Source organism: Atta colombica, unplaced genomic scaffold, assembly GCF_001594045.1.
Source record: "Atta colombica isolate Treedump-2 unplaced genomic scaffold, Acol1.0 scaffold226, whole genome shotgun sequence".
NCBI classification, from domain to species: domain Eukaryota; kingdom Metazoa; phylum Arthropoda; class Insecta; order Hymenoptera; family Formicidae; genus Atta; species Atta colombica.
The window spans coordinates 1,852,571-1,861,389 of record NW_017259323.1 but is presented as its reverse complement, the minus strand read 5'-3'; the positions used below and the strand labels follow the sequence as shown (position 1 = coordinate 1,861,389).

Below are 8,819 nucleotides of genomic sequence, written 5' to 3'. Positions count from 1 at the left end.
CGTTAGTAATACTTATATAATTTTATATTTAATATATAAAAAAATATAATACGTTTTTTTCTAATTTTTTAATTATAGTATAAAGAAAAATTTTATTTACCACTATATTTAAATTTACAAAATTATATATTTGTACTAATAATTTGTTGTAGCTTTTTTCATATAAATATTTTTAAATGGACTTATTGAAAATGTTTGACTTTTTAAATTTCTTTAAAAATCTTGTATTATACTTATATTATATTTTTATACTGTTTATCATACAACATGATTACAAATCAAACATAAATCAAGATTCGATATCATTCTACGGAAAAGGCAACTAAAATATAAATCGTCGATACATACTTGAGTGACAACAAGTTGAAGAACTTGTATCTGTGATTAAATTAGCTCCATCGTCACGTTATCTTGGCGACATGTTTTATCACAATCAAATATTGATGTGCACTTCGAACGTCGTCGAGGAAAGACTAAGAATATCGAATATTTATTATCTCTCCCTATAATCACAACCATAATTCATAGCATAGAGAGTTTTCCATATCGTTGCATCCCTCCAATTTTGTTGCGTGTCGCCAGAAAATGCCTATATTCATGATAGACGTTTTCCCGCATACAATCATAATACATTTGCGATAAACTATCATTCACGGCGACTAAACCGATATGAAAGAAAGATATGCAAAGGAGCATATTTGTTTCAAATATTTTCAAATTCATATTCATTTATACATTTTTTAAATTGGAAAATTAGATTTTTAACTTATTTTTATGTCAGTTTTTATGTCAGTTTTATACTCTCTCTTCTCTTATACTCTCTTTTATACTCTTCTTGTTTAGTTTCATGTGTTTAGTTTTATGTTTTTTATCTCTTCTTGTTTAATTTTATGTTTTTTATTTTCTCTTCAAAATAAGATAATTATTGAAATAAAACTTTAGTTGCGAATAAGTTCCTAAGAAGAAGTGATGCCTATGATCAGCTTCTGCTTCGCTCGGCCTCCCGTAAGAGATAGCGCGTGCGAGATATTCGTTTCATGAACTGCAACTGATGATGAAGTCGCTTGCAGCCCAACCGTGCGGATAGTCTCGCGAGGGAAAACGACGAGAGAAAGAAACGTTGCAAGAGTGATGGAGAGGATGTATGTTCGCGTAATCGCGTGTATATGGCCGCGCACGAGCGTATGTATCGGGTGATCTGAGATCCATAGCAAAATATTCCTCTACACGAAGACAGTGAATTATATAGCAAAATATTTTAACATACAATTTATTAAATATTTAAATTAGAATATTTTTTATACATACTTTTAATTAATTAAATTGATATGCAAAATATATCGATACAAAAAAACCATATCATTCCCTTATTTCAAAAGTGACATAATTTCAAAAACTAAGTTTTCAGAAAAGGAAAACTATGTTTTAATTTTATTGAAAATTAGTATATTAACCAATCAAGTAATACCGACAAGAGTATATTCGATTCTAACAAATAAATTCGATCAAATGATCACTTTTGTCATTTTTGTTTCATAACTTTTAAAAAGTCAGTTCCCTTTGAGTTGTGACAATTTTGACGATTGATAGCATAATGTTTACTTAACTTATTCGTGGTAGTAACTAAAAAATTATTTTTTTTTAAGTTGTCACTTTTTAAGTAAGAGAACGAATAATATAATAATATTAATAATAAAAAATATAATTTAAATCGGACTCTCAAACTTTAAAATAATAAATAACAATATGTTTCACAAAATTTTGAAATAAAGCTGCACATCATCTATCAAATTGAAGTATTTTACATAATACCTATGCGCACTTATTCCCACGCTGACTCTCATTGACCTTAATTTTATTGTTATTTAGTATTAATAATATTATTTATTTTATTTCTCAAAAAGAAAAACGAAATCAATAAAAAATGAAAAATCTTTTCATCGTGCATATGAAATCATCTGAATACCTTACATAATATTTTACGTAACAGGTGACATAAAAAATTAATATGTGCATATGTGCATATATTATTTAAAGCATACCGTCGGCTTGATCACCCTGTACATACGACGTGCTTTATCCAGTGGATATACGGCGAGCAACCAGCGATAAGGCGCGGCTAAACCCGCCCAATCAGCTATGTTTCACGGTACTCGCGACATTACCACTTTATATCGCCTATCGTTCTCCATATATATTTGCCCGTTCCACGTGCGTGCACGCCGTTTATATATTCGTGCACACGACATATCCCCACGGTCGTGTGGGTGCGCACACTTTCGCCTGAAATACGTGCACGGGTGTGTAAAACGTAAACACCGGAGGGACCGATATCGACATGGCACGACGTGCCCCTGCTTTATGGTATCGCTGATTCCATTTCGAGAGGTCGATCTTTACGAGTCGCCCCGTCAGGAATTTTATCCTCATCATGGTGTCCCGCAAGGATTGTTGTCGGCGAACGCGATCGTATTGTTACATGATGGATTTCACCACGACGATAGTTGCAAGCATACGAGAGAATAATGCAAACTATAAAGTGGATGTGGCAGTCGGTGAAGCGGTTGAGTTTGCACATATCAAACATCACTACATGGATACAATTTCCACAGATAATATATAACTCTATACATAAACATTGACGTATTATTTTCTTCAAAATAAAATATATAATTAAATTTTGTATTTTTATTAGTTTATATCACAATGTTTATATCACAAGATATAATTATAACAAAAAGGTTAATAGTAACTATTGTTAATAGTAATATATTTCTATTTATGTAATTGTGCTTTATATAGTTGTCATAATCTTTTAAAGATAGAGCGAGTTAATCACCCTGGGTGTGGCTCACATGCAACAGTTTAAATTATCAAATTAACAGCCAATGAGGCAATAAATAACCACGGCCTTATAAAGGGCATAATATAAACGTTCCTATTTCTAAATTTTCCTTGCAATTGCAAGTAATAAATCTTATTTGACGTTCCTAGTCAGAATCAACATCGATACGATGATCGAAGTTGAATCAGCATTAATTTGATGTTAATCGATCGATTATTTCTGGCTGGGATTGGCTAATATGTCGCAAAATCGTCAATTTTATTAATGTAACTTTTTCATAACTCCCACCCCTTTTACTATCTCCACTACCCTATTAATAGTTAATCGTGAAAGACGTTGGTGGTGCCTAGTATGTTGAAATCGCGCGCATGGTGAGAATGAGTGCCACATGTGGCAGGGACAATTGTAAAATGGCGAGTATTGCCTAATCCAATACGTTCCCGATTGTACGCCGGTTGCACGCCTATGCAATAGCAACGAGCCCTGTGTAGGCGATCTCGACTAGACACCGCTCGGTTAGGTACCTCTCGCATTGAGTCAGCGATTCCTGACATAATAGCGATCTTCGTCGTCGCGCAGCGATACTAGTGTGTCCTACCGTGCCCATCAACTCCAGTAGCACCGTTAGGCTGCTGCTATACGGTGGCAACGACAGGATTCACGTGGCCGTGACACAACATAGGAAACACACTCCAGCGTCATGTATCAAATAAAACTGGCACAAAGCCAGGTCACAAGCCAAGTCTGAATTCCAAAGTTTAGACTGTTACCAAGTTTGCTACCCTGTTGTTATTTGAAGTTGCGTCCTTATTGCTTACAGCTAGTTTTGAATCAATTGAAATTAGATAAAAGTCAAAGGTAGATATATAAATTATAATTAATTGTTTAAAAAATATTTTTTGTATTTCTGTTTGCCTTTATCAAAGGATCTAACTTTTCAAATAATTATTGGAAGATATAATTTAATATTTTTTTCTTAATATTCTGTATATTTTTTTCTAAAAAAGTTTGAGATTTGTCAGAATCAAAATAATATTGTTAGAAAAAAGACTTCTTATTATTTGGATTCTCCACGTCTGCAAATACGCATATTTAATAAATGACTTATAGCAATCGACAGATAATTAGGTAATAGTCGTTTCGATATGCAGTGCACGAAGGGAATACGGAAATTTTATGGATATGATCACTATTCGCCCTTAGCTATTCATGCACGTACATATAGGTTGATTTTAAATTTATATAATATTGTTAAATACTGGTACCATTTCATGCAATTTTATTTCAATAATTTTATACCTTTTATTATATTTTGTCTGTATTAGCTGATTATATATATTTGATAACAATATATGATCATCATTACGTTTACATTATACAATATCTAGTTTTAATCTACTTTGTAATTAAAATTTTATTGGTGTGATTAGACTTTTGTTATAATATTTATATACTATTTAAATCATAAAATGTTAATTTACACTATTACAACAATTTTAATTTTAATTACAGTAATGTAGTAAATCTCAATATCTTTGATTAATAATAATAATAATATTAATTAAAATAATAATATTAATTAAAAATAATAATAAGATTAAGAATAATAATAATAATTACAGAAAAATCACAAGAAAGTTATAAGAACATTTTCAAAATATAAAATTAGTAATATATATTAGTAATATATATTAATGGAAAAGTTTTCTTCATCTTGCCGAAAAAAATATAATTAATAGTATTGCACTTTCTGATGGAACATTTTAATTGTTATTTATCAATCGAAATGAAATTCTTCGATCTCATACGATAGGATGCAAAAAATACGATAGGATGCCTTCGTGTTTTATACCTAATACGCGATGCAGTAAGCCGCACAAGCGCGCAAGTTACTGCTGATTAGAAATGCATTCGCCCAACTGGCTCCTCTGTGGTTCGCTGGCATGCACAATACCGAGTGCAACAACGTGAATGCCAGAGCCAAGTTGGCGGACCATCCGCGGCATTCGTGCAATTCGCAGCGTGGGAATGCAATCGAGATATTAGAAATGCTGATGTACTGCGACGATATCGACGTTCATTGCAACTTGATAATCTACACTGGTGATTCTTCCAAATGTAAAGGTCAATTGAACGATATATGGCATTTAATAAATAATTGTCCAACGAATCTCCTTTGAAAATAACATTGTGAGATCATCCGCAACATAATCCGCAACAAAATCTACTACTGTAAATAATTTTGTGTTAAACTTACTGTACAATTTAGAACAAAATCAATTATGAAAATCAATTTTTTAGAAGGTGTAAACTTTTTTGGATGCAAACAGTTCTTTTTTAAATATATTTTTTGTTTATTTTATATGCATATATATGTATATTTTACCTTTTTAAAAAATAAATTAATTAATAAATATCTACTAAAAACCTAAGCTCATTGAAAATCTCGAAATTTTGAGAAACACACTTCTTGAAGCCGCGATCGAATTTTAAATATATACTGTATCCTGAGACCAACGAAAAGATAATAATCTACAAAGTTCGATTTCTTAGTATCCTCACACCTTCGATGTTCAAAAAGAACCCTGCGGTGCCTTAAAAGAGAAGGTAGGAAAGAAGGGCCTTGTGTAGAGTTCCCGCGCGTTTATCCGCGCTCTCTTTACGAAATTCTCAGGGATAAGAGCTACGAGGCACCAAGATGCATACCGCACGCGCAGACGGGTGAAACGTAATGATGCAGCCAATCTGCGAATGCATACGTGCGTGCCATGAGTACGAGCGAGCATGCGTGCGAGCGTGCATGCGTGCGTGCACGGCGGAGAACCATACGCACCGCGGGCGCAGATAAGGATAGAAATGGCGGCAATTACTGTAGCGGACCGATGGCACGAGAGAGACGGCCATATTCATCATCCGAGGTCATTTGAATACCGCGGTGCCGAGAGGAGAACGAGACGATAAGAGAGGATGGACGGGAGAAAGGAGAGAAGGAGGCGGGAGAGAAGATCGTAGGCTTCGCAGCGAGTAGGAAGACATGAGAAAGAGTGATGTGGTGGGAGAAGGAAGATTCCTTGTCCAGCATGAAACTGAACATTGAAGAAAAAGAGAGAGGCTATGCATCAGTCCGGCGGGGGCGAAGGGAAGGAGGAGGGGAGAAACCGGTTACAGAAGAAGTAAACACGCGAAGGTGATGTTACCCTCCGTTCTTCTCTTCGTCACTACAAAGTGCCGAGAGTCTTCGAGGATCTAGAGTGTGACGTTCCTGAAAAGTCAGCTGCTACGGCGAGGAAGAACATGGCGGACGCGACATGGCACGCGCGATCTAAGTTCTTTTCGGATGAATACATGTCTCAGGATTGTCCATCTGTCTCGATATTAAGCCGAATCTTAAAAAAAGAAAAAAGACAGTAGAATCAGAAATCAAATTAATGATAGATTAATATTTATAAATTTTTGTTTTTATAAATTCTTTTAACGAATAGCTATGAAGAATCATTTTTCTCATGGTTACATAATCTTTATTTATTGCCACGAGTAATTATTTATTTAGTATAAATTTATTAGTAGATTTATTCAAATTATTTAATTTATTATGTTATAAATTATATATTGTATAAACATGAGATTTGTCTATTTAAATCACTATCTTCAAAGAATAACACTTTTTAAAAAATAACAATAATCGTTGTTATTGCCAAGTCTAAAAAATTGATAATTTTGGATGTTTATAATCGTGAAATGTTTTAATTTGCCGTAAATTTTCTTCGAGTCTAACACGTTCCGCATCTGCGAATAATTGATTTGTGAAAAAAAAACCGCCATGAAATTACAATTCCGTTGGTAATTAATTGCTATCTTGTCGACAGCATCGAATCAAAAGTTAAGGTTTCTCGGTTGAACGGGATAAACGTGCAGACATATTGATGATTGCACCGCGATTTTTGCTGAGGCTAATATCCAAAAAATTTCGAAGACCAACTCGTTTTTTCGATGTACTCGATTGAAAGTAGCTTCCTCGCTGATTTTAAAACTGCGCGGGCTTCGAGGCAAAAAGTCGCTCCCCATGATGCCGTATCGTATGTCTAAGTATGTGTTAAGAAATTGACCTGATGTCGCAAAAAAGATTGATAGTGAGGAAGCGGTTTTGAGGAACCGATTTCAAGAAAGCTAAACGTTAAAAATAGTTCTTTAAATTTTTTATTTCTTTGAAATACAATACATTGGCGTTAATAACTTTTAATTTCATGTTAAAAATTTTATTAAAAATTTATTTATTTATATTTTTTTAAGATGGTAGTATTCACATATAAACATATAATGTACGTTCTCATATCAGTTTTTCTAGAAGTGTAATTCTAACATGTTCCATATCACGTGCTTGTATCTATCGGTCACCTACATTGAACTTTTCATTTTGATCATCTAGTATTTTGAATATAAATTCGTCTTCATATAATGTACATAGAAAGGATGATTTTGCGAATTTAGCTAAAATAAAGTATTTACAAATTTAGCTAAATACAGATCTGAAAATAATTTGGATCAAAATAATTACATAGAACATTCAATCTAATTGCCACAATGTTAAAACTTTTTGCAACATTGATCACATTATGTTTGACATTCTCATGCAATTATTTTGATGATCAACAAAATTATTTTCAGATTTTTATCTAATTAAATTTTTAGATACTTTAGCAAAATAATTTTTTCCGTATACATCAGTGATACATACAGTTTAACAAAACAGTAGCGCAAAAGCAACATGGAACGTGATATTTTTTTATTAAATTTTTATCCATTGACTTGAAAAAGTCATTAATTAAATAAAATAAATATATAACTTGCACAAATTTCATCACTGAAACATGAACGTTTCTGACGGACATTCTTATGAACGTTTTCGACGGACTTCATTGACACCGAGAATTTTCATACTCATATTAATTGTTAGGAAACGGCTTTAGTTTTGACGAGAGGTTGACATCAAAGCGAAAATATATTTCATTTGTTAGTGCCTTACTTTAAATTATTTTAATCTTGTGATATTTTAGAATATATCACTGTTGATTTCTCAATAGTTGTATTGATAAAATAGCTATCGAGAAAACAAAATTAAAATGATTTAAAGAGAAATGTAAGACATTATCACACAGCTCAATCGAATTTCAGCAAAGTTTTAATTCCGCATAGTAACATTGCTAAAGTTTCTTATATAGAATATTAATTTTCTTGAGTGAAAAATGTAATTTTTGATGTAAAAGTTGTAATAATATTCTTAATCGTGCTACCGACATTTGTAATGAGAATGTTTAATATCAATTAAGTGTTTACTGATCTTAGCTTGCCATCGATTTATTAGTACAATAATGCGGTATGATCTCAAAGGCAACGATGCCTTTCAATTTCTTTTATAAATAGAGTTTCTTAATAAATATTGGTTATAAAGAAACCGCAGTAATATTTATTAAAGGTTCTCCCCTCGATCCAGTTCGATCTAGCTAATGGTTGTTGGAACGTTCTACTCGATAGAGGAAATATAAGAGCGTCTTCCAGATGTCTTCATCCTTATAACGACATGCTTTATAAAGAGAGACGCCGGTGTGTTTAGTGTTTGTTTTTCATAAATATTCATTCGTTATAGTAATGTATGGCGGAAAAGATCTCATTAAATTTTTTGTAAATTAACTATTCTATTAATTATTAGAGGACACCTTAATGTCCTACATTTCTCTTATCTTTTTTTTCGCGAAAAAAATATAATGGATTAATAATATAATGTAAAAATAAAATAATATAAATATAATGGATATATATATATTTTAAAAATATTATTTTTTCTAGATATGTTGTATATATTGCATTTGAATATCAAAGAAATTAAATATTAATAATTTAGACTGTATTAAAATTTTAATTTAAAATAATTATATCTTAAAATAACTTTATAATCCTTACAAATTTTTGAATTTAG

General features: G+C 32.0%; 1 protein-coding gene across 1 annotated transcript in view; it reads left to right on the top strand.

The window, feature by feature from the left end:
* LOC108688203 (epidermal growth factor receptor) overlaps positions 1 to 8,819 on the top strand; it is a 150,948-nt gene that overhangs the window by 70,996 nt on the left and 71,133 nt on the right. The gene's annotated exons all lie outside the window — the stretch shown is intronic.